The sequence below is a fragment of the Lissotriton vulgaris genome, unplaced genomic scaffold (genome assembly GCF_964263255.1).
Source record: "Lissotriton vulgaris unplaced genomic scaffold, aLisVul1.2 SCAFFOLD_1527, whole genome shotgun sequence".
In the NCBI taxonomy this organism is placed as follows: domain Eukaryota; kingdom Metazoa; phylum Chordata; class Amphibia; order Caudata; family Salamandridae; genus Lissotriton; species Lissotriton vulgaris.
This window is the reverse complement of record NW_028241337.1, coordinates 326,654-350,549: the sequence shown is the minus strand read 5'-3', so window position 1 is coordinate 350,549 and position 23,896 is coordinate 326,654. Positions and strand designations below refer to the sequence as shown.

At 38.6% G+C, this 23,896-nt stretch overlaps 29 non-coding genes across 29 annotated transcripts; all 29 read left to right on the top strand.

Annotated features, from left to right (window-relative positions):
• The first annotated feature begins 59 nt into the window (after positions 1-59).
• TRNAK-UUU (transfer RNA lysine (anticodon UUU)) lies at positions 60-132 on the top strand. Its single transcript has one exon. It is a non-coding gene; the product is annotated as a tRNA-Lys (tRNA).
• A 339-nt stretch (positions 133-471) lies between these two features.
• Positions 472-562, top strand: TRNAR-UCU (transfer RNA arginine (anticodon UCU)). Its single transcript is given in 2 exon segments — positions 472-508; positions 527-562. It is a non-coding gene; the product is annotated as a tRNA-Arg (tRNA).
• A 252-nt stretch (positions 563-814) lies between these two features.
• Positions 815-887, top strand: TRNAK-UUU (transfer RNA lysine (anticodon UUU)). Its single transcript has one exon. It is a non-coding gene; the product is annotated as a tRNA-Lys (tRNA).
• Positions 888-1,744: 857 nt separating this feature from the next.
• TRNAK-UUU (transfer RNA lysine (anticodon UUU)) lies at positions 1,745-1,817 on the top strand. Its single transcript has one exon. It is a non-coding gene; the product is annotated as a tRNA-Lys (tRNA).
• Positions 1,818-2,156: 339 nt separating this feature from the next.
• Positions 2,157-2,247, top strand: TRNAR-UCU (transfer RNA arginine (anticodon UCU)). The gene is given in 2 exon segments: positions 2,157-2,193; positions 2,212-2,247. It is a non-coding gene; the product is annotated as a tRNA-Arg (tRNA).
• Positions 2,248-3,472: 1,225 nt separating this feature from the next.
• Positions 3,473-3,545, top strand: TRNAK-UUU (transfer RNA lysine (anticodon UUU)). The gene has a single exon. It is a non-coding gene; the product is annotated as a tRNA-Lys (tRNA).
• A 339-nt stretch (positions 3,546-3,884) lies between these two features.
• Positions 3,885-3,975, top strand: TRNAR-UCU (transfer RNA arginine (anticodon UCU)). The gene is given in 2 exon segments: positions 3,885-3,921; positions 3,940-3,975. It is a non-coding gene; the product is annotated as a tRNA-Arg (tRNA).
• Positions 3,976-5,200: 1,225 nt separating this feature from the next.
• TRNAK-UUU (transfer RNA lysine (anticodon UUU)) lies at positions 5,201-5,273 on the top strand. Its single transcript has one exon. It is a non-coding gene; the product is annotated as a tRNA-Lys (tRNA).
• Positions 5,274-5,612: 339 nt separating this feature from the next.
• Positions 5,613-5,703, top strand: TRNAR-UCU (transfer RNA arginine (anticodon UCU)). The gene is given in 2 exon segments: positions 5,613-5,649; positions 5,668-5,703. It is a non-coding gene; the product is annotated as a tRNA-Arg (tRNA).
• Positions 5,704-7,340: 1,637 nt separating this feature from the next.
• Positions 7,341-7,431, top strand: TRNAR-UCU (transfer RNA arginine (anticodon UCU)). Its single transcript is given in 2 exon segments — positions 7,341-7,377; positions 7,396-7,431. It is a non-coding gene; the product is annotated as a tRNA-Arg (tRNA).
• A 1,225-nt stretch (positions 7,432-8,656) lies between these two features.
• On the top strand, positions 8,657-8,729 carry TRNAK-UUU (transfer RNA lysine (anticodon UUU)). The gene has a single exon. It is a non-coding gene; the product is annotated as a tRNA-Lys (tRNA).
• A 339-nt stretch (positions 8,730-9,068) lies between these two features.
• Positions 9,069-9,159, top strand: TRNAR-UCU (transfer RNA arginine (anticodon UCU)). Its single transcript is given in 2 exon segments — positions 9,069-9,105; positions 9,124-9,159. It is a non-coding gene; the product is annotated as a tRNA-Arg (tRNA).
• A 1,225-nt stretch (positions 9,160-10,384) lies between these two features.
• TRNAK-UUU (transfer RNA lysine (anticodon UUU)) lies at positions 10,385-10,457 on the top strand. Its single transcript has one exon. It is a non-coding gene; the product is annotated as a tRNA-Lys (tRNA).
• A 339-nt stretch (positions 10,458-10,796) lies between these two features.
• TRNAR-UCU (transfer RNA arginine (anticodon UCU)) lies at positions 10,797-10,887 on the top strand. Its single transcript is given in 2 exon segments — positions 10,797-10,833; positions 10,852-10,887. It is a non-coding gene; the product is annotated as a tRNA-Arg (tRNA).
• Positions 10,888-12,524: 1,637 nt separating this feature from the next.
• On the top strand, positions 12,525-12,615 carry TRNAR-UCU (transfer RNA arginine (anticodon UCU)). Its single transcript is given in 2 exon segments — positions 12,525-12,561; positions 12,580-12,615. It is a non-coding gene; the product is annotated as a tRNA-Arg (tRNA).
• A 1,225-nt stretch (positions 12,616-13,840) lies between these two features.
• TRNAK-UUU (transfer RNA lysine (anticodon UUU)) lies at positions 13,841-13,913 on the top strand. The gene has a single exon. It is a non-coding gene; the product is annotated as a tRNA-Lys (tRNA).
• A 339-nt stretch (positions 13,914-14,252) lies between these two features.
• TRNAR-UCU (transfer RNA arginine (anticodon UCU)) lies at positions 14,253-14,343 on the top strand. Its single transcript is given in 2 exon segments — positions 14,253-14,289; positions 14,308-14,343. It is a non-coding gene; the product is annotated as a tRNA-Arg (tRNA).
• Positions 14,344-14,595: 252 nt separating this feature from the next.
• Positions 14,596-14,668, top strand: TRNAK-UUU (transfer RNA lysine (anticodon UUU)). Its single transcript has one exon. It is a non-coding gene; the product is annotated as a tRNA-Lys (tRNA).
• Positions 14,669-15,525: 857 nt separating this feature from the next.
• TRNAK-UUU (transfer RNA lysine (anticodon UUU)) lies at positions 15,526-15,598 on the top strand. Its single transcript has one exon. It is a non-coding gene; the product is annotated as a tRNA-Lys (tRNA).
• Positions 15,599-15,937: 339 nt separating this feature from the next.
• On the top strand, positions 15,938-16,028 carry TRNAR-UCU (transfer RNA arginine (anticodon UCU)). The gene is given in 2 exon segments: positions 15,938-15,974; positions 15,993-16,028. It is a non-coding gene; the product is annotated as a tRNA-Arg (tRNA).
• A 1,225-nt stretch (positions 16,029-17,253) lies between these two features.
• TRNAK-UUU (transfer RNA lysine (anticodon UUU)) lies at positions 17,254-17,326 on the top strand. The gene has a single exon. It is a non-coding gene; the product is annotated as a tRNA-Lys (tRNA).
• A 339-nt stretch (positions 17,327-17,665) lies between these two features.
• On the top strand, positions 17,666-17,756 carry TRNAR-UCU (transfer RNA arginine (anticodon UCU)). Its single transcript is given in 2 exon segments — positions 17,666-17,702; positions 17,721-17,756. It is a non-coding gene; the product is annotated as a tRNA-Arg (tRNA).
• Positions 17,757-18,008: 252 nt separating this feature from the next.
• On the top strand, positions 18,009-18,081 carry TRNAK-UUU (transfer RNA lysine (anticodon UUU)). Its single transcript has one exon. It is a non-coding gene; the product is annotated as a tRNA-Lys (tRNA).
• An 857-nt stretch (positions 18,082-18,938) lies between these two features.
• On the top strand, positions 18,939-19,011 carry TRNAK-UUU (transfer RNA lysine (anticodon UUU)). The gene has a single exon. It is a non-coding gene; the product is annotated as a tRNA-Lys (tRNA).
• Positions 19,012-19,350: 339 nt separating this feature from the next.
• Positions 19,351-19,441, top strand: TRNAR-UCU (transfer RNA arginine (anticodon UCU)). Its single transcript is given in 2 exon segments — positions 19,351-19,387; positions 19,406-19,441. It is a non-coding gene; the product is annotated as a tRNA-Arg (tRNA).
• Positions 19,442-21,078: 1,637 nt separating this feature from the next.
• TRNAR-UCU (transfer RNA arginine (anticodon UCU)) lies at positions 21,079-21,169 on the top strand. Its single transcript is given in 2 exon segments — positions 21,079-21,115; positions 21,134-21,169. It is a non-coding gene; the product is annotated as a tRNA-Arg (tRNA).
• Positions 21,170-22,394: 1,225 nt separating this feature from the next.
• Positions 22,395-22,467, top strand: TRNAK-UUU (transfer RNA lysine (anticodon UUU)). The gene has a single exon. It is a non-coding gene; the product is annotated as a tRNA-Lys (tRNA).
• Positions 22,468-22,806: 339 nt separating this feature from the next.
• On the top strand, positions 22,807-22,897 carry TRNAR-UCU (transfer RNA arginine (anticodon UCU)). Its single transcript is given in 2 exon segments — positions 22,807-22,843; positions 22,862-22,897. It is a non-coding gene; the product is annotated as a tRNA-Arg (tRNA).
• Positions 22,898-23,149: 252 nt separating this feature from the next.
• On the top strand, positions 23,150-23,222 carry TRNAK-UUU (transfer RNA lysine (anticodon UUU)). The gene has a single exon. It is a non-coding gene; the product is annotated as a tRNA-Lys (tRNA).
• Positions 23,223-23,896: the final 674 nt, after the last annotated feature.

The window sequence follows — 23,896 nt, the reverse complement described above, 5'->3', positions numbered from 1 at the left end:
AGTGTAGGTCAGTGTACGTCCACATTTGTTTAGCTGATTTTAAGGTAGAGTATAGCAGAGCCTGGATAGCTCAGTCGGTAGAGCATCAGACTTTTAATCTGAGGGTCCAGGGTTCAAGTCCCTGTTCAGGCGGTTGTTTCCTTTAAAGAAAAAGTACTCTAATTGTATGCTCTTTTTGTGGACCCCTGCATGACGAATAAGATATTCCATTACTAAAATTGCAAAAACGTCTTTCATGGAGTTGTGAAATACACATCTGTCTCACATATTATGTGCCATTTGACTAAACTTAAGTCGTACGTAGATTTACCAATGGTATCATGTAGTCTGAGACGGTGAATATCATTTCACCAATTCAATATTCAAAATAAAGCCATGGTTATAGTATCAAATGAACTTTATAAAGCTGATCAACAGCTAATAGCTCATTATTTCATTTCAGAACATCTCTGCACCTCATTATAGCAGATTGGCTCTGTGGCGCAATGGATAGCGCATTGGACTTCTAGGTGAATGTAAAATAGATATTCAAAGGTTGTGGGTTCGAATCCCACCAGAGTCAGTTTTATCCCTGTTATCCTGTTATCCCAAGTACCAACTCATTATTATATTCTCTGTATTTAGTACTAATACCGGCAACCATCTTAACCCCTTGCGTGCTGATGACGAAACCGTTCCGTCATGACTCCGCCCGCGCAAGGCGGAGTCAGCACAGGCGGAAAATACGCCCCGCACGCAAGGGGTTAAAAAACGTAGTGATAGTTGGGACACTTCCTAATGTTGATAATGTCATTTTGTGGGGTGCTGCCTCAGAGCCTGGATAGCTCAGTCGGTAGAGCATCAGACTTTTAATCTGAGGGCCCAGGGTTCAAGTCCCTGTTCAGGCGGCTTGGTTAAAGAAAATGTATATCAATTGCATACTCTTTTCAGGATCCAATGAATGGGAATTCCAATTACAGATGGTTCAAAAAAGTCTTGATCGAGTCCTTACATACCCATCTGTGCTCTACTTTCTTTGACAAGGGTTAAGAAGACTTACCCAAACTGTATCATGTAGTTTGACATGTTGATTATCTTTTATCCAATTCAATGTTCAAAATGTAAGCTAGTGTCCGATTAATTTGATGAAGTTGGTCAACAACTTATAGGTCATCTTTTTATTTGTGAATCTCTGATCACCTTGTTGAATCAGGTCGGATCTCTGGTGCAATGGATTGCGGCTTGGAGTCCTAGGCGAATGTAGCAAAAGCATTCAAACGCTAAGGGTTCGAACACCAACTGGGTCAATTTTATCCCTCCTCTATTTTATAACTAATTGAAACAGTAACCAGCAATCCTGCTTCTCCATCACCAGAAACATTTACCAAAATGGCAGTGAAAGAAAGTCTACTTAAACAGAGACTGTTTGCTTTGAAAATGTTGCATAGTCTATGCCCAAGAGGAAATTCCCAATGATACTGCTGAAAATGTAATTTAGGAGTTAGTAATAGTATTTGGCCTTTTATTAATTTCACAGTGTCATTTTAAACACGTGATTTCTATGTCATCCGAAAATGAGATAGTACAAATTTCCGGAGTTATAATGGATTACGTGTGCTGCTAAAATTTCAAATGCTTAAAATATCAATTCATTATTAAACTCTAGAATATTGATTGCTAATATATGTAATTATATAAATATACAAAGTGTAGGTCAGTGTACGTCCACATTTGTTTAGCTGATTTTAAGGTAGAGTATAGCAGAGCCTGGATAGCTCAGTCGGTAGAGCATCAGACTTTTAATCTGAGGGTCCAGGGTTCAAGTCCCTGTTCAGGCGGTTATTTCCTTTAAAGAAAAAGTACTCTAATTGTATGCTCTTTTTGTGGACCCCTGCATGACGAATAAGATATTCCATTACTAAAATTGCAAAAACGTCTTTCATGGAGTTGTGAAATACACATCTGTCTCACATATTATGTGCCATTTGACTAAACTTAAGTCGTACGTAGATTTACCAATGGTATCATGTAGTCTGAGACGGTGAATATCATTTCACCAATTCAATATTCAAAATATAGCCATGGTTATAGTATCAAATGAACTTTATAAAGCTGATCAACAGCTAATAGCTCATTATTTCATTTCAGAACATCTCTGCACCTCATTATAGCAGATTGGCTCTGTGGCGCAATGGATAACGCATTGGACTTCTAGGTGAATGTAAAAAAGATATTCAAAGGTTGTGGGTTCGAATCCCACCAGAGTCAGTTTTATCCCTGTTATCCTGTTATCCCAAGTACCAATTCATTATTATATTCTCTGTATTTAGTACTAATACCGGCAACCATCTTAACCCCTTGCGTGCTGATGACAGAACATTTCCGTCATCAGCTACGGGTGAGCTGTGCTGATGACGAAACCGTTCCGTCATGACTCCGCCCGCGCAAGGCGGAGTCAGCACAGGCGGAAAATACGCCCCGCACACAAGGGGTTAAAAAACGTAGTGATAGTTGGGACACTTCCTAATGTTGATAATGTCATTTTGTGTATTGCTGCCTCAGAGCCTGGATAGCTCAGTCGGTAGAGCATCAGACTTTTAATCCGAGGGTCCAGGGTTCAAGTCCCTGTTCAGGCAGCTTGGTTAAAAAAAATGTATATCAATTGCATACTCTTTTCAGGATCCAATGAATGGGAAGTCCAATTACAGATGGTTCAAAAAAGTCTTGATCGAGTCCTTACATACCCATCTGTGCTCTACTTTCTTTGACAAGGGTTAAGAAGACTTACCCAAACTGTATCATGTAGTTTGACATGTTGATTATCTTTTATCCAATTCAATGTTCAAAATGTAAGCTAGTGTCCGATTAATTTGATAAAGTTGGTCAACAACTTATAGGTCATCTTTTTATTTGTGAATCTCTGATCACCTTGTTGAATCAGGTCGGATCTCTGGTGCAATGGATTGCGGCTTGGAGTCCTAGGCGAATGTAGCAAAAGCATTCAAACGCTAAGGGTTCGAACACCAACTGGGTCAATTTTATCCCTCCTCTATTTTATAACTAATTGAAACAGTAACCAGCAATCCTGCTTCTCCATCACCAGAAACATTTACCAAAATGGCAGTGAAAGAAAGTCTACTTAAACAGAGACTGTTTGCTTTGAAAATGTTGCATAGTCTATGCCCAAGAGGAAATTCCCAATGATACTGCTGAAAATGTAATTTAGGAGTTAGTAATAGTATTTGGCCCTTTATTAATTTCACAGTGTCATTTTAAACACGTGATTTCTATGTCATCCGAAAATGAGATAGTACAAATTTCCGGAGTTATAATGGATTACGTGTGCTGCTGAAATTTCAAATGCTTAAAATATCAATTCATTATTAAACTCTAGAATATTGATTGCTAATATATGTAATTATATAAATATACAAAGTGTAGGTCAGTGTACGTCCACATTTGTTTAGCTGATTTTAAGGTAGAGTATAGCAGAGCCTGGATAGCTCAGTCGGTAGAGCATCAGACTTTTAATCTGAGGGTCCAGGGTTCAAGTCCCTGTTCAGGCGGTTGTTTCCTTTAAAGAAAAAGTACTCTAATTGTATGCTCTTTTTGTGGACCCCTGCATGACGAATAAGATATTCCATTACTAAAATTGCAAAAACGTCTTTCATGGAGTTGTGAAATACACATCTGTCTCACATATTATGTGCCATTTGACTAAACTTAAGTCGTACGTAGATTTACCAATGGTATCATGTAGTCTGAGACGGTGAATATCATTTCACCAATTCAATATTCAAAATAAAGCCATGGTTATAGTATCAAATGAACTTTATAAAGCTGATCAACAGCTAATAGCTCATTATTTCATTTCAGAACATCTCTGCACCTCATTATAACAGATTGGCTCTGTGGCGCAATGGATAGCGCGTTGGACTTCTAGGTGAATGTAAAATAGATATTCAAAGGTTGTGGGTTCGAATCCCACCAGAGTCAGTTTTATCCCTGTTATCCTGTTATCCCAAGTACCAACTCATTATTATATTCTCTGTATTTAGTACTAATACCGGCAACCATCTTAACCCCTTGCGTGCTGATGACAGAACGTTTCCGTCATCAGCTACGGGTGAGCTGTGCTGATGACGAAACCGTTCCGTCATGACTCCGCCCGCGCAAGGCGGAGTCAGCACAGGCGGAAAATACGCCCCGCACACAAGGGGTTAAAAAACGTAGTGATAGTTGGGACACTTCCTAATGTTGATAATGTCATTTTGTGTATTGCTGCCTCAGAGCCTAGATAGCTCAGTCGGTAGAGCATCAGACTTTTAATCCGAGGGTCCAGGGTTCAAGTCCCTGTTCAGGCAGCTTGGTTAAAAAAAATGTATATCAATTGCATACTCTTTTCAGGATCCAATGAATGGGAAGTCCAATTACAGATGGTTCAAAAAAGTCTTGATCGAGTCCTTACATACCCATCTGTGCTCTACTTTCTTTGACAAGGGTTAAGAAGACTTACCCAAACTGTATCATGTAGTTTGACATGTTGATTATCTTTTATCCAATTCAATGTTCAAAATGTAAGCTAGTGTCCGATTAATTTGATAAAGTTGGTCAACAACTTATAGGTCATCTTTTTATTTGTGAATCTCTGATCACCTTGTTGAATCAGGTCGGATCTCTGGTGCAATGGATTGTGGCTTGGAGTCCTAGGCGAATGTAGCAAAAGCATTCAAACGCTAAGGGTTCGAACACCAACTGGGTCAATTTTATCCCTCCTCTATTTTATAACTAATTGAAACAGTAACCAGCAATCCTGCTTCTCCATCACCAGAAACATTTACCAAAATGGCAGTGAAAGAAAGTCTACTTAAACAGAGACTGTTTGCTTTGAAAATGTTGCATAGTCTATGCCCAAGAGGAAATTCCCAATGATACTGCTGAAAATGTAATTTAGGAGTTAGTAATAGTATTTGGCCCTTTATTAATTTCACAGTGTCATTTTAAACACGTGATTTCTATGTCATCCGAAAATGAGATAGTACAAATTTCCGGAGTTATAATGGATTACGTGTGCTGCTGAAATTTCAAATGCTTAAAATATCAATTCATTATTAAACTCTAGAATATTGATTGCTAATATATGTAATTATATAAATATACAAAGTGTAGGTCAGTGTACGTCCACATTTGTTTAGCTGATTTTAAGGTAGAGTATAGCAGAGCCTGGATAGCTCAGTCGGTAGAGCATCAGACTTTTAATCTGAGGGTCCAGGGTTCAAGTCCCTGTTCAGGCGGTTGTTTCCTTTAAAGAAAAAGTACTCTAATTGTATGCTCTTTTTGTGGACCCCTGCATGACGAATAAGATATTCCATTACTAAAATTGCAAAAACGTCTTTCATGGAGTTGTGAAATACACATCTGTCTCACATATTATGTGCCATTTGACTAAACTTAAGTCGTACGTAGATTTACCAATGGTATCATGTAGTCTGAGACGGTGAATATCATTTCACCAATTCAATATTCAAAATAAAGCCATGGTTATAGTATCAAATGAACTTTATAAAGCTGATCAACAGCTAATAGCTCATTATTTCATTTCAGAACATCTCTGCACCTCATTATAGCAGATTGGCTCTGTGGCGCAATGGATAGCGCATTGGACTTCTAGGTGAATGTAAAATAGATATTCAAAGGTTGTGGGGTCGAATCCCACCAGAGTCAGTTTTATCCCTGTTATCCTGTTATCCCAAGTACCAATTCATTATTATATTCTCTGTATTTAGTACTAATACCGGCAACCATCTTAACCCCTTGCGTGCTGATGACAGAACGTTTCCGTCATCAGCTACGGGTGAGCTGTGCTGATGACGAAACCGTTCCGTCATGACTCCGCCCGCGCAAGGCGGAGTCAGCACAGGCGGAAAATACGCCCCGCACGCAAGGGGTTAAAAAACGTAGTGATAGTTGGGACACTTCCTAATGTTGATAATGTCATTTTGTGTATTGCTGCCTCAGAGCCTGGATAGCTCAGTCGGTAGAGCATCAGACTTTTAATCCGAGGGTCCAGGGTTCAAGTCCCTGTTCAGGCAGCTTGGTTAAAAAAAATGTATATCAATTGCATACTCTTTTCAGGATCCAATGAATGGGAATTCCAATTACAGATGGTTCAAAAAAGTCTTGATCGAGTCATTACATACCCATCTGTGCTCTACTTTCTTTGACAAGGGTTAAGAAGACTTACCCAAACTGTATCATGTAGTTTGACATGTTGATTATCTTTTATCCAATTCAATGTTCAAAATGTAAGCTAGTGTCCGATTAATTTGATAAAGTTGGTCAACAACTTATAGGTCATCTTTTTATTTGTGAATCTCTGATCACCTCGTTGAATCAGGTCGGATCTCTGGTGCAATGGATTGCGGCTTGGAGTCCTAGGCGAATGGAGCAAAAGCATTCAAACGCTAAGGGTTCGAACACCAACTGGGTCAATTTTATCCCTCCTCTATTTTATAACTAATTGAAACAGTAACCAGCAATCCTGCTTCTCCATCACCAGAAACATTTACCAAAATGGCAGTGAAAGAAATTCTACTTAAACAGAGACTGTTTGCTTTGAAAATGTTTCATAGTCTATGCCCAAGAGGAAATTCCCAATGATACTGCTGAAAATGTAATTTAGGAGTTAGAAATAGTATTTGGCCCTTTATTAATTTCACAGTGTCATTTTAAACACGTGATTTCTATGTCATCCGAAAATGAGATAGTACAAATTTCCGGAGTTTTAATGGATTACGTGTGCTGCTGAAATTTCAAATGCTTAAAATATCAATTCATTATTAAACTCTAGAATATTGATTGCTAATATATGTAATTATATAAATATACAAAGTGTAGGTCAGTGTACGTCCACATTTGTTTAGCTGATTTTAAGGTAGAGTATAGCAGAGCCTGGATAGCTCAGTCGGTAGAGCATCAGTCTTTTAATCTGAGGGTCCAGGGTTCAAGTCCCTGTTCAGGCGGTTGTTTCCTTTAAAGAAAAAGTACTCTAATTGTATGCTCTTTTTGTGGACCCCTGCATGACGAATAAGATATTCCATTACTAAAATTGCAAAAACGTCTTTCATGGAGTTGTGAAATACACATCTGTCTCACATATTATGTGCCATTTGACTAAACTTAAGTCGTACGTAGATTTACCAATGGTATCATGTAGTCTGAGACGGTGAATATCATTTCACCAATTCAATATTCAAAATAAAGCCATGGTTATAGTATCAAATGAACTTTATAAAGCTGATCAACAGCTAATAGCTCATTATTTCATTTCAGAACATCTCTGCACCTCATTATAGCAGATTGGCTCTGTGGCGCAATGGATAGCGCATTGGACTTCTAGGTGAATGTAAAATAGATATTCAAAGGTTGTGGGGTCGAATCCCACCAGAGTCAGTTTTATCCCTGTTATCCTGTTATCCCAAGTACCAATTCATTATTATATTCTCTGTATTTAGTACTAATACCGGCAACCATCTTAACCCCTTGCGTGCTGATGACAGAACGTTTCCGTCATCAGCTACGGGTGAGCTGTGCTGATGACGAAACCGTTCCGTCATGACTCCGCCCGCGCAAGGCGGAGTCAGCACAGGCGGAAAATACGCCCCGCACGCAAGGGGTTAAAAAACGTAGTGATAGTTGGGACACTTCCTAATGTTGATAATGTCATTTTGTGTATTGCTGCCTCAGAGCCTGGATAGCTCAGTCGGTAGAGCATCAGACTTTTAATCCGAGGGTCCAGGGTTCAAGTCCCTGTTCAGGCAGCTTGGTTAAAAAAAATGTATATCAATTGCATACTCTTTTCAGGATCCAATGAATGGGAATTCCAATTACAGATGGTTCAAAAAAGTCTTGATCGAGTCCTTACATACCCATCTGTGCTCTACTTTCTTTGACAAGGGTTAAGAAGACTTACCCAAACTGTATCATGTAGTTTGACATGTTGATTATCTTTTATCCAATTCAATGTTCAAAATGTAAGCTAGTGTCCGATTAATTTGATAAAGTTGGTCAACAACTTATAGGTCATCTTTTTATTTGTGAATCTCTGATCACCTTGTTGAATCAGGTCGGATCTCTGGTGCAATGGATTGCGGCTTGGAGTCCTAGGCGAATGGAGCAAAAGCATTCAAACGCTAAGGGTTCGAACACCAACTGGGTCAATTTTATCCCTCCTCTATTTTATAACTAATTGAAACAGTAACCAGCAATCCTGCTTCTCCATCACCAGAAACATTTACCAAAATGGCAGTGAAAGAAATTCTACTTAAACAGAGACTGTTTGCTTTGAAAATGTTTCATAGTCTATGCCCAAGAGGAAATTCCCAATGATGCTGCTGAAAATGTAATTTAGGAGTTAGAAATAGTATTTGGCCCTTTATTAATTTCACAGTGTCATTTTAAACACGTGATTTCTATGTCATCCGAAAATGAGATAGTACAAATTTCCGGAGTTATAATGGATTACGTGTGCTGCTGAAATTTCAAATGCTTAAAATATCAATTCATTATTAAACTCTAGAATATTGATTGCTAATATATGTAATTATATAAATATACAAAGTGTAGGTCAGTGTACGTCCACATTTGTTTAGCTGATTTTAAGGTAGAGTATAGCAGAGCCTGGATAGCTCAGTCGGTAGAGCATCAGACTTTTAATCTGAGGGTCCAGGGTTCAAGTCCCTGTTCAGGCGGTTGTTTCCTTTAAAGAAAAAGTACTCTAATTGTATGCTCTTTTTGTGGACCCCTGCATGACGAATAAGATATTCCATTACTAAAATTGCAAAAACGTCTTTCATGGAGTTGTGAAATACACATCTGTCTCACATATTATGTGCCATTTGACTAAACTTAAGTCGTACGTAGATTTACCAATGGTATCATGTAGTCTGAGACGGTGAATATCATTTCACCAATTCAATATTCAAAATAAAGCCATGGTTATAGTATCAAATGAACTTTATAAAGCTGATCAACAGCTAATAGCTCATTATTTCATTTCAGAACATCTCTGCACCTCATTATAACAGATTGGCTCTGTGGCGCAATGGATAGCGCGTTGGACTTCTAGGTGAATGTAAAATAGATATTCAAAGGTTGTGGGTTCGAATCCCACCAGAGTCAGTTTTATCCCTGTTATCCTGTTATCCCAAGTACCAACTCATTATTATATTCTCTGTATTTAGTACTAATACCGGCAACCATCTTAACCCCTTGCGTGCTGATGACAGAACGTTTCCGTCATCAGCTACGGGTGAGCTGTGCTGATGACGAAACCGTTCCGTCATGACTCCGCCCGCGCAAGGCGGAGTCAGCACAGGCGGAAAATACGCCCCGCACACAAGGGGTTAAAAAACGTAGTGATAGTTGGGACACTTCCTAATGTTGATAATGTCATTTTGTGTATTGCTGCCTCAGAGCCTAGATAGCTCAGTCGGTAGAGCATCAGACTTTTAATCCGAGGGTCCAGGGTTCAAGTCCCTGTTCAGGCAGCTTGGTTAAAAAAAATGTATATCAATTGCATACTCTTTTCAGGATCCAATGAATGGGAAGTCCAATTACAGATGGTTCAAAAAAGTCTTGATCGAGTCCTTACATACCCATCTGTGCTCTACTTTCTTTGACAAGGGTTAAGAAGACTTACCCAAACTGTATCATGTAGTTTGACATGTTGATTATCTTTTATCCAATTCAATGTTCAAAATGTAAGCTAGTGTCCGATTAATTTGATAAAGTTGGTCAACAACTTATAGGTCATCTTTTTATTTGTGAATCTCTGATCACCTTGTTGAATCAGGTCGGATCTCTGGTGCAATGGATTGTGGCTTGGAGTCCTAGGCGAATGTAGCAAAAGCATTCAAACGCTAAGGGTTCGAACACCAACTGGGTCAATTTTATCCCTCCTCTATTTTATAACTAATTGAAACAGTAACCAGCAATCCTGCTTCTCCATCACCAGAAACATTTACCAAAATGGCAGTGAAAGAAAGTCTACTTAAACAGAGACTGTTTGCTTTGAAAATGTTGCATAGTCTATGCCCAAGAGGAAATTCCCAATGATACTGCTGAAAATGTAATTTAGGAGTTAGTAATAGTATTTGGCCCTTTATTAATTTCACAGTGTCATTTTAAACACGTGATTTCTATGTCATCCGAAAATGAGATAGTACAAATTTCCGGAGTTATAATGGATTACGTGTGCTGCTGAAATTTCAAATGCTTAAAATATCAATTCATTATTAAACTCTAGAATATTGATTGCTAATATATGTAATTATATAAATATACAAAGTGTAGGTCAGTGTACGTCCACATTTGTTTAGCTGATTTTAAGGTAGAGTATAGCAGAGCCTGGATAGCTCAGTCGGTAGAGCATCAGACTTTTAATCTGAGGGTCCAGGGTTCAAGTCCCTGTTCAGGCGGTTGTTTCCTTTAAAGAAAAAGTACTCTAATTGTATGCTCTTTTTGTGGACCCCTGCATGACGAATAAGATATTCCATTACTAAAATTGCAAAAACGTCTTTCATGGAGTTGTGAAATACACATCTGTCTCACATATTATGTGCCATTTGACTAAACTTAAGTCGTACGTAGATTTACCAATGGTATCATGTAGTCTGAGACGGTGAATATCATTTCACCAATTCAATATTCAAAATAAAGCCATGGTTATAGTATCAAATGAACTTTATAAAGCTGATCAACAGCTAATAGCTCATTATTTCATTTCAGAACATCTCTGCACCTCATTATAGCAGATTGGCTCTGTGGCGCAATGGATAGCGCATTGGACTTCTAGGTGAATGTAAAATAGATATTCAAAGGTTGTGGGGTCGAATCCCACCAGAGTCAGTTTTATCCCTGTTATCCTGTTATCCCAAGTACCAATTCATTATTATATTCTCTGTATTTAGTACTAATACCGGCAACCATCTTAACCCCTTGCGTGCTGATGACAGAACGTTTCCGTCATCAGCTACGGGTGAGCTGTGCTGATGACGAAACCGTTCCGTCATGACTCCGCCCGCGCAAGGCGGAGTCAGCACAGGCGGAAAATACGCCCCGCACGCAAGGGGTTAAAAAACGTAGTGATAGTTGGGACACTTCCTAATGTTGATAATGTCATTTTGTGTATTGCTGCCTCAGAGCCTGGATAGCTCAGTCGGTAGAGCATCAGACTTTTAATCCGAGGGTCCAGGGTTCAAGTCCCTGTTCAGGCAGCTTGGTTAAAAAAAATGTATATCAATTGCATACTCTTTTCAGGATCCAATGAATGGGAATTCCAATTACAGATGGTTCAAAAAAGTCTTGATCGAGTCATTACATACCCATCTGTGCTCTACTTTCTTTGACAAGGGTTAAGAAGACTTACCCAAACTGTATCATGTAGTTTGACATGTTGATTATCTTTTATCCAATTCAATGTTCAAAATGTAAGCTAGTGTCCGATTAATTTGATAAAGTTGGTCAACAACTTATAGGTCATCTTTTTATTTGTGAATCTCTGATCACCTCGTTGAATCAGGTCGGATCTCTGGTGCAATGGATTGCGGCTTGGAGTCCTAGGCGAATGGAGCAAAAGCATTCAAACGCTAAGGGTTCGAACACCAACTGGGTCAATTTTATCCCTCCTCTATTTTATAACTAATTGAAACAGTAACCAGCAATCCTGCTTCTCCATCACCAGAAACATTTACCAAAATGGCAGTGAAAGAAATTCTACTTAAACAGAGACTGTTTGCTTTGAAAATGTTTCATAGTCTATGCCCAAGAGGAAATTCCCAATGATACTGCTGAAAATGTAATTTAGGAGTTAGAAATAGTATTTGGCCCTTTATTAATTTCACAGTGTCATTTTAAACACGTGATTTCTATGTCATCCGAAAATGAGATAGTACAAATTTCCGGAGTTTTAATGGATTACGTGTGCTGCTGAAATTTCAAATGCTTAAAATATCAATTCATTATTAAACTCTAGAATATTGATTGCTAATATATGTAATTATATAAATATACAAAGTGTAGGTCAGTGTACGTCCACATTTGTTTAGCTGATTTTAAGGTAGAGTATAGCAGAGCCTGGATAGCTCAGTCGGTAGAGCATCAGTCTTTTAATCTGAGGGTCCAGGGTTCAAGTCCCTGTTCAGGCGGTTGTTTCCTTTAAAGAAAAAGTACTCTAATTGTATGCTCTTTTTGTGGACCCCTGCATGACGAATAAGATATTCCATTACTAAAATTGCAAAAACGTCTTTCATGGAGTTGTGAAATACACATCTGTCTCACATATTATGTGCCATTTGACTAAACTTAAGTCGTACGTAGATTTACCAATGGTATCATGTAGTCTGAGACGGTGAATATCATTTCACCAATTCAATATTCAAAATAAAGCCATGGTTATAGTATCAAATGAACTTTATAAAGCTGATCAACAGCTAATAGCTCATTATTTCATTTCAGAACATCTCTGCACCTCATTATAGCAGATTGGCTCTGTGGCGCAATGGATAGCGCATTGGACTTCTAGGTGAATGTAAAATAGATATTCAAAGGTTGTGGGGTCGAATCCCACCAGAGTCAGTTTTATCCCTGTTATCCTGTTATCCCAAGTACCAATTCATTATTATATTCTCTGTATTTAGTACTAATACCGGCAACCATCTTAACCCCTTGCGTGCTGATGACAGAACGTTTCCGTCATCAGCTACGGGTGAGCTGTGCTGATGACGAAACCGTTCCGTCATGACTCCGCCCGCGCAAGGCGGAGTCAGCACAGGCGGAAAATACGCCCCGCACGCAAGGGGTTAAAAAACGTAGTGATAGTTGGGACACTTCCTAATGTTGATAATGTCATTTTGTGTATTGCTGCCTCAGAGCCTGGATAGCTCAGTCGGTAGAGCATCAGACTTTTAATCCGAGGGTCCAGGGTTCAAGTCCCTGTTCAGGCAGCTTGGTTAAAAAAAATGTATATCAATTGCATACTCTTTTCAGGATCCAATGAATGGGAATTCCAATTACAGATGGTTCAAAAAAGTCTTGATCGAGTCCTTACATACCCATCTGTGCTCTACTTTCTTTGACAAGGGTTAAGAAGACTTACCCAAACTGTATCATGTAGTTTGACATGTTGATTATCTTTTATCCAATTCAATGTTCAAAATGTAAGCTAGTGTCCGATTAATTTGATAAAGTTGGTCAACAACTTATAGGTCATCTTTTTATTTGTGAATCTCTGATCACCTTGTTGAATCAGGTCGGATCTCTGGTGCAATGGATTGCGGCTTGGAGTCCTAGGCGAATGGAGCAAAAGCATTCAAACGCTAAGGGTTCGAACACCAACTGGGTCAATTTTATCCCTCCTCTATTTTATAACTAATTGAAACAGTAACCAGCAATCCTGCTTCTCCATCACCAGAAACATTTACCAAAATGGCAGTGAAAGAAATTCTACTTAAACAGAGACTGTTTGCTTTGAAAATGTTTCATAGTCTATGCCCAAGAGGAAATTCCCAATGATGCTGCTGAAAATGTAATTTAGGAGTTAGAAATAGTATTTGGCCCTTTATTAATTTCACAGTGTCATTTTAAACACGTGATTTCTATGTCATCCGAAAATGAGATAGTACAAATTTCCGGAGTTATAATGGATTACGTGTGCTGCTGAAATTTCAAATGCTTAAAATATCAATTCATTATTAAACTCTAGAATATTGATTGCTAATATATGTAATTATATAAATATACAAAGTGTAGGTCAGTGTACGTCCACATTTGTTTAGCTGATTTTAAGGTAGAGTATAGCAGAGCCTGGATAGCTCAGTCGGTAGAGCATCAGACTTTTAATCTGAGGGTCCAGGGTTCAAGTCCCTGTTCAGGCGGTTGTTTCCTTTAAAGAAAAAGTACTCTAATTGTATGCTCTTTTTGTGGACCCCTGCATGACGAATAAGATATTCCATTACTAAAATTGCAAAAACGTCTTTCATGGAGTTGTGAAATACACATCTGTCTCACATATTATGTGCCATTTGACTAAACTTAAGTCGTACGTAGATTTACCAATGGTATCATGTAGTCTGAGACGGTGAATATCATTTCACCAATTCAATATTCAAAATAAAGCCATGGTTATAGTATCAAATGAACTTTATAAAGCTGATCAACAGCTAATAGCTCATTATTTCATTTCAGAACATCTCTGCACCTCATTATAGCAGATTGGCTCTGTGGCGCAATGGATAGCGCATTGGACTTCTAGGTGAATGTAAAATAGATATTCAAAGGTTGTGGGTTCTTATCCCACCAGAGTCAGTTTTATCCCTGTTATCCTGTTATCCCAAGTACCAACTCATTATTATATTCTCTGTATTTAGTACTAATACCGGCAACCATCTTAACCCCTTGCGTGCTGATGACGAAACCGTTCCGTCATGACTCCGCCCGCGCAAGGCGGAGTCAGCACAGGCGGAAAATACGCCCCGCACGCAAGGGGTTAAAAAACGTAGTGATAGTTGGGACACTTCCTAATGTTGATAATGTCATTTTGTGGGGTGCTGCCTCAGAGCCTGGATAGCTCAGTCGGTAGAGCATCAGACTTTTAATCTGAGGGCCCAGGGTTCAAGTCCCTGTTCAGGCGGCTTGGTTAAAGAAAATGTATATCAATTGCATACTCTTTTCAGGATCCAATGAATGGGAATTCCAATTACAGATGGTTCAAAAAAGTCTTGATCGAGTCCTTACATACCCATCTGTGCTCTACTTTCTTTGACAAGGGTTAAGAAGACTTACCCAAACTGTATCATGTAGTTTGACATGTTGATTATCTTTTATCCAATTCAATGTTCAAAATGTAAGCTAGTGTCCGATTAATTTGATAAAGTTGGTCAACAACTTATAGGTCATCTTTTTATTTGTGAATCTCTGATCACCTTGTTGAATCAGTTCGGATCTCTGGTGCAATGGATTGCGGCTTGGAGTCCTAGGCGAATGTAGCAAAAGCATTCAAACGCTAAGGGTGCGAACACCAACTGGGTCAATTTTATCCCTCCTCTATTTTATAACTAATTGAAACAGTAACCAGCAATCCTGCTTCTCCATCACCAGAAACATTTACCAAAATGGCAGTGAAAGAAAGTCTACTTAAACAGAGACTGTTTGCTTTGAAAATGTTGCATAGTCTATGCCCAAGAGGAAATTCCCAATGATACTGCTGAAAATGTAATTTAGGAGTTAGTAATAGTATTTGGCCCTTTATTAATTTCACAGTGTCATTTTAAACACGTGATTTCTATGTCATCCGAAAATGAGATAGTACAAATTTCCGGAGTTATAATGGATTACGTGTGCTGCTGAAATTTCAAATGCTTATAATATCAATTCATTATTAAACTCTAGAATATTGATTGCTAATATATGTAATTATATAAATATACAAAGTGTAGGTCAGTGTACGTCCACATTTGTTTAGCTGATTTTAAGGTAGTGTATAGCAGAGCCTGGATAGCTCAGTCGGTAGAGCATCAGACTTTTAATCTGAGGGTCCAGGGTTCAAGTCCCTGTTCAGGCGGTTATTTCCTTTAAAGAAAAAGTACTCTAATTGTATGCTCTTTTTGTGGACCCCTGCATGACGAATAAGATATTCCATTACTAAAATTGCAAAAACGTCTTTCATGGAGTTGTGAAATACACATCTGTCTCACATATTATGTGCCATTTGACTAAACTTAAGTCGTACGTAGATTTACCAATGGTATCATGTAGTCTGAGACGGTGAATATCATTTCACCAATTCAATATTCAAAATATAGCCATGGTTATAGTATCAAATGAACTTTATAAAGCTGATCAACAGCTAATAGCTCATTATTTCATTTCAGAACATCTCTGCACCTCATTATAGCAGATTGGCTCTGTGGCGCAATGGATAACGCATTGGACTTCTAGGTGAATGTAAAAAAGATATTCAAAGGTTGTGGGTTCGAATCCCACCAGAGTCAGTTTTATCCCTGTTATCCTGTTATCCCAAGTACCAATTCATTATTATATTCTCTGTATTTAGTACTAATACCGGCAACCATCTTAACCCCTTGCGTGCTGATGACAGAACGTTTCCGTCATCAGCTACGGGTGAGCTGTGCTGATGACGAAACCGTTCCGTCATGACTCCGCCCGCGCAAGGCGGAGTCAGCACAGGCGGAAAATACGCCCCGCACGCAAGGGGTTAAAAAACGTAGTGATAGTTGGGACACTTCCTAATGTTGATAATGTCATTTTGTGTATTGCTGCCTCAGAGCCTGGATAGCTCAGTCGGTAGAGCATCAGACTTTTAATCCGAGGGTCCAGGGTTCAAGTCCCTGTTCAGGCAGCTTGGTTAAAAAAAATGTATATCAATTGCATACTCTTTTCAGGATCCAATGAATGGGAATTCCAATTACAGATGGTTCAAAAAAGTCTTGATCGAGTCCTTACATACCCATCTGTGCTCTACTTTCTTTGACAAGGGTTAAGAAGACTTACCCAAACTGTATCATGTAGTTTGACATGTTGATTATCTTTTATCCAATTCAATGTTCAAAATGTAAGCTAGTGTCCGATTAATTTGATAAAGTTGGTCAACAACTTATAGGTCATCTTTTTATTTGTGAATCTCTGATCACCTTGTTGAATCAGGTCGGATCTCTGGTGCAATGGATTGCGGCTTGGAGTCCTAGGCGAATGGAGCAAAAGCATTCAAACGCTAAGGGTTCGAACACCAACTGGGTCAATTTTATCCCTCCTCTATTTTATAACTAATTGAAACAGTAACCAGCAATCCTGCTTCTCCATCACCAGAAACATTTACCAAAATGGCAGTGAAAGAAATTCTACTTAAACAGAGACTGTTTGCTTTGAAAATGTTTCATAGTCTATGCCCAAGAGGAAATTCCCAATGATGCTGCTGAAAATGTAATTTAGGAGTTAGAAATAGTATTTGGCCCTTTATTAATTTCACAGTGTCATTTTAAACACGTGATTTCTATGTCATCCGAAAATGAGATAGTACAAATTTCCGGAGTTATAATGGATTACGTGTGCTGCTGAAATTTCAAATGCTTAAAATATCAATTCATTATTAAACTCTAGAATATTGATTGCTAATATATGTAATTATATAAATATACAAAGTGTAGGTCAGTGTACGTCCACATTTGTTTAGCTGATTTTAAGGTAGAGTATAGCAGAGCCTGGATAGCTCAGTCGGTAGAGCATCAGACTTTTAATCTGAGGGTCCAGGGTTCAAGTCCCTGTTCAGGCGGTTGTTTCCTTTAAAGAAAAAGTACTCTAATTGTATGCTCTTTTTGTGGACCCCTGCATGACGAATAAGATATTCCATTACTAAAATTGCAAAAACGTCTTTCATGGAGTTGTGAAATACACATCTGTCTCACATATTATGTGCCATTTGACTAAACTTAAGTCGTACGTAGATTTACCAATGGTATCATGTAGTCTGAGACGGTGAATATCATTTCACCAATTCAATATTCAAAATAAAGCCATGGTTATAGTATCAAATGAACTTTATAAAGCTGATCAACAGCTAATAGCTCATTATTTCATTTCAGAACATCTCTGCACCTCATTATAGCAGATTGGCTCTGTGGCGCAATGGATAGCGCATTGGACTTCTAGGTGAATGTAAAATAGATATTCAAAGGTTGTGGGTTCTTATCCCACCAGAGTCAGTTTTATCCCTGTTATCCTGTTATCCCAAGTACCAACTCATTATTATATTCTCTGTATTTAGTACTAATACCGGCAACCATCTTAACCCCTTGCGTGCTGATGACGAAACCGTTCCGTCATGACTCCGCCCGCGCAAGGCGGAGTCAGCACAGGCGGAAAATACGCCCCGCACGCAAGGGGTTAAAAAACGTAGTGATAGTTGGGACACTTCCTAATGTTGATAATGTCATTTTGTGGGGTGCTGCCTCAGAGCCTGGATAGCTCAGTCGGTAGAGCATCAGACTTTTAATCTGAGGGCCCAGGGTTCAAGTCCCTGTTCAGGCGGCTTGGTTAAAGAAAATGTATATCAATTGCATACTCTTTTCAGGATCCAATGAATGGGAATTCCAATTACAGATGGTTCAAAAAAGTCTTGATCGAGTCCTTACATACCCATCTGTGCTCTACTTTCTTTGACAAGGGTTAAGAAGACTTACCCAAACTGTATCATGTAGTTTGACATGTTGATTATCTTTTATCCAATTCAATGTTCAAAATGTAAGCTAGTGTCCGATTAATTTGATAAAGTTGGTCAACAACTTATAGGTCATCTTTTTATTTGTGAATCTCTGATCACCTTGTTGAATCAGTTCGGATCTCTGGTGCAATGGATTGCGGCTTGGAGTCCTAGGCGAATGTAGCAAAAGCATTCAAACGCTAAGGGTGCGAACACCAACTGGGTCAATTTTATCCCTCCTCTATTTTATAACTAATTGAAACAGTAACCAGCAATCCTGCTTCTCCATCACCAGAAACATTTACCAAAATGGCAGTGAAAGAAAGTCTACTTAAACAGAGACTGTTTGCTTTGAAAATGTTGCATAGTCTATGCCCAAGAGGAAATTCCCAATGATACTGCTGAAAATGTAATTTAGGAGTTAGTAATAGTATTTGGCCCTTTATTAATTTCACAGTGTCATTTTAAACACGTGATTTCTATGTCATCCGAAAATGAGATAGTACAAATTTCCGGAGTTATAATGGATTACGTGTGCTGCTGAAATTTCAAATGCTTATAATATCAATTCATTATTAAACTCTAGAATATTGATTGCTAATATATGTAATTATATAAATATACAAAGTGTAGGTCAGTGTACGTCCACATTTGTTTAGCTGATTTTAAGGTAGTGTATAGCAGAGCCTGGATAGCTCAGTCGGTAGAGCATCAGACTTTTAATCTGAGGGTCCAGGGTTCAAGTCCCTGTTCAGGCGGTTATTTCCTTTAAAGAAAAAGTACTCTAATTGTATGCTCTTTTTGTGGACCCCTGCATGACGAATAAGATATTCCATTACTAAAATTGCAAAAACGTCTTTCATGGAGTTGTGAAATACACATCTGTCTCACATATTATGTGCCATTTGACTAAACTTAAGTCGTACGTAGATTTACCAATGGTATCATGTAGTCTGAGACGGTGAATATCATTTCACCAATTCAATATTCAAAATATAGCCATGGTTATAGTATCAAATGAACTTTATAAAGCTGATCAACAGCTAATAGCTCATTATTTCATTTCAGAACATCTCTGCACCTCATTATAGCAGATTGGCTCTGTGGCGCAATGGATAACGCATTGGACTTCTAGGTGAATGTAAAAAAGATATTCAAAGGTTGTGGGTTCGAATCCCACCAGAGTCAGTTTTATCCCTGTTATCCTGTTATCCCAAGTACCAATTCATTATTATATTCTCTGTATTTAGTACTAATACCGGCAACCATCTTAACCCCTTGCGTGCTGATGACAGAACATTTCCGTCATCAGCTACGGGTGAGCTGTGCTGATGACGAAACCGTTCCGTCATGACTCCGCCCGCGCAAGGCGGAGTCAGCACAGGCGGAAAATACGCCCCGCACGCAAGGGGTTAAAAAACGTAGTGATAGTTGGGACACTTCCTAATGTTGATAATGTCATTTTGTGTATTGCTGCCTCAGAGCCTGGATAGCTCAGTCGGTAGAGCATCAGGCTTTTAATCCGAGGGTCCAGGGTTCAAGTCCCTGTTCAGGCAGCTTGGTTAAAAAAAATGTATATCAATTGCATACTCTTTTCAGGATCCAATGAATGGGAAGTCCAATTACAGATGGTTCAAAAAAGTCTTGATCGAGTCCTTACATACCCATCTGTGCTCTACTTTCTTTGACAAGGGTTAAGAAGACTTACCCAAACTGTATCATGTAGTTTGACATGTTGATTATCTTTTATCCAATTCAATGTTCAAAATGTAAGCTAGTGTCCGATTAATTTGATAAAGTTGGTCAACAACTTATAGGTCATCTTTTTATTTGTGAATCTCTGATCACCTCGTTGAATCAGGTCGGATCTCTGGTGCAATGGATTGCGGCTTGGAGTCCTAGGCGAATGGAGCAAAAGCATTCAAACGCTAAGGGTTCGAACACCAACTGGGTCAATTTTATCCCTCCTCTATTTTATAACTAATTGAAACAGTAACCAGCAATCCTGCTTCTCCATCACCAGAAACATTTACCAAAATGGCAGTGAAAGAAATTCTACTTAAACAGAGACTGTTTGCTTTGAAAATGTTTCATAGTCTATGCCCAAGAGGAAATTCCCAATGATACTGCTGAAAATGTAATTTAGGAGTTAGAAATAGTATTTGGCCCTTTATTAATTTCACAGTGTCATTTTAAACACGTGATTTCTATGTCATCCGAAAATGAGATAGTACAAATTTCCGGAGTTTTAATGGATTACGTGTGCTGCTGAAATTTCAAATGCTTAAAATATCAATTCATTATTAAACTCTAGAATATTGATTGCTAATATATGTAATTATATAAATATACAAAGTGTAGGTCAGTGTACGTCCACATTTGTTTAGCTGATTTTAAGGTAGAGTATAGCAGAGCCTGGATAGCTCAGTCGGTAGAGCATCAGTCTTTTAATCTGAGGGTCCAGGGTTCAAGTCCCTGTTCAGGCGGTTGTTTCCTTTAAAGAAAAAGTACTCTAATTGTATGCTCTTTTTGTGGACCCCTGCATGACGAATAAGATATTCCATTACTAAAATTGCAAAAACGTCTTTCATGGAGTTGTGAAATACACATCTGTCTCACATATTATGTGCCATTTGACTAAACTTAAGTCGTACGTAGATTTACCAATGGTATCATGTAGTCTGAGACGGTGAATATCATTTCACCAATTCAATATTCAAAATAAAGCCATGGTTATAGTATCAAATGAACTTTATAAAGCTGATCAACAGCTAATAGCTCATTATTTCATTTCAGAACATCTCTGCACCTCATTATAGCAGATTGGCTCTGTGGCGCAATGGATAGCGCATTGGACTTCTAGGTGAATGTAAAATAGATATTCAAAGGTTGTGGGGTCGAATCCCACCAGAGTCAGTTTTATCCCTGTTATCCTGTTATCCCAAGTACCAATTCATTATTATATTCTCTGTATTTAGTACTAATACCGGCAACCATCTTAACCCCTTGCGTGCTGATGACAGAACGTTTCCGTCATCAGCTACGGGTGAGCTGTGCTGATGACGAAACCGTTCCGTCATGACTCCGCCCGCGCAAGGCGGAGTCAGCACAGGCGGAAAATACGCCCCGCACGCAAGGGGTTAAAAAACGTAGTGATAGTTGGGACACTTCCTAATGTTGATAATGTCATTTTGTGTATTGCTGCCTCAGAGCCTGGATAGCTCAGTCGGTAGAGCATCAGACTTTTAATCCGAGGGTCCAGGGTTCAAGTCCCTGTTCAGGCAGCTTGGTTAAAAAAAATGTATATCAATTGCATACTCTTTTCAGGATCCAATGAATGGGAATTCCAATTACAGATGGTTCAAAAAAGTCTTGATCGAGTCCTTACATACCCATCTGTGCTCTACTTTCTTTGACAAGGGTTAAGAAGACTTACCCAAACTGTATCATGTAGTTTGACATGTTGATTATCTTTTATCCAATTCAATGTTCAAAATGTAAGCTAGTGTCCGATTAATTTGATAAAGTTGGTCAACAACTTATAGGTCATCTTTTTATTTGTGAATCTCTGATCACCTTGTTGAATCAGGTCGGATCTCTGGTGCAATGGATTGCGGCTTGGAGTCCTAGGCGAATGGAGCAAAAGCATTCAAACGCTAAGGGTTCGAACACCAACTGGGTCAATTTTATCCCTCCTCTATTTTATAACTAATTGAAACAGTAACCAGCAATCCTGCTTCTCCATCACCAGAAACATTTACCAAAATGGCAGTGAAAGAAATTCTACTTAAACAGAGACTGTTTGCTTTGAAAATGTTTCATAGTCTATGCCCAAGAGGAAATTCCCAATGATGCTGCTGAAAATGTAATTTAGGAGTTAGAAATAGTATTTGGCCCTTTATTAATTTCACAGTGTCATTTTAAACACGTGATTTCTATGTCATCCGAAAATGAGATAGTACAAATTTCCGGAGTTATAATGGATTACGTGTGCTGCTGAAATTTCAAATGCTTAAAATATCAATTCATTATTAAACTCTAGAATATTGATTGCTAATATATGTAATTATATAAATATACAAAGTGTAGGTCAGTGTACGTCCACATTTGTTTAGCTGATTTTAAGGTAGAGTATAGCAGAGCCTGGATAGCTCAGTCGGTAGAGCATCAGACTTTTAATCTGAGGGTCCAGGGTTCAAGTCCCTGTTCAGGCGGTTGTTTCCTTTAAAGAAAAAGTACTCTAATTGTATGCTCTTTTTGTGGACCCCTGCATGACGAATAAGATATTCCATTACTAAAATTGCAAAAACGTCTTTCATGGAGTTGTGAAATACACATCTGTCTCACATATTATGTGCCATTTGACTAAACTTAAGTCGTACGTAGATTTACCAATGGTATCATGTAGTCTGAGACGGTGAATATCATTTCACCAATTCAATATTCAAAATAAAGCCATGGTTATAGTATCAAATGAACTTTATAAAGCTGATCAACAGCTAATAGCTCATTATTTCATTTCAGAACATCTCTGCACCTCATTATAGCAGATTGGCTCTGTGGCGCAATGGATAGCGCATTGGACTTCTAGGTGAATGTAAAATAGATATTCAAAGGTTGTGGGTTCTTATCCCACCAGAGTCAGTTTTATCCCTGTTATCCTGTTATCCCAAGTACCAACTCATTATTATATTCTCTGTATTTAGTACTAATACCGGCAACCATCTTAACCCCTTGCGTGCTGATGACGAAACCGTTCCGTCATGACTCCGCCCGCGCAAGGCGGAGTCAGCACAGGCGGAAAATACGCCCCGCACGCAAGGGGTTAAAAAACGTAGTGATAGTTGGGACACTTCCTAATGTTGATAATGTCATTTTGTGGGGTGCTGCCTCAGAGCCTGGATAGCTCAGTCGGTAGAGCATCAGACTTTTAATCTGAGGGCCCAGGGTTCAAGTCCCTGTTCAGGCGGCTTGGTTAAAGAAAATGTATATCAATTGCATACTCTTTTCAGGATCCAATGAATGGGAATTCCAATTACAGATGGTTCAAAAAAGTCTTGATCGAGTCCTTACATACCCATCTGTGCTCTACTTTCTTTGACAAGGGTTAAGAAGACTTACCCAAACTGTATCATGTAGTTTGACATGTTGATTATCTTTTATCCAATTCAATGTTCAAAATGTAAGCTAGTGTCCGATTAATTTGATAAAGTTGGTCAACAACTTATAGGTCATCTTTTTATTTGTGAATCTCTGATCGTCTTGTTGAATCAGTTCGGATCTCTGGTGCAATGGATTGCGGCTTGGAGTCCTAGGCGAATGTAGCAAAAGCATTCAAACGCTAAGGGTGCGAACACCAACTGGGTCAATTTTATCCCTCCTCTATTTTATAACTAATTGAAACAGTAACCAGCAATCCTGCTTCTCCATCACCAGAAACATTTACCAAAATGGCAGTGAAAGAAAGTCTACTTAAACAGAGACTGTTTGCTTTGAAAATGTTGCATAGTCTATGCCCAAGAGGAAATTCCCAATGATACTGCTGAAAATGTAATTTAGGAGTTAGTAATAGTATTTGGCCCTTTATTAATTTCACAGTGTCATTTTAAACACGTGATTTCTATGTCATCCGAAAATGAGATA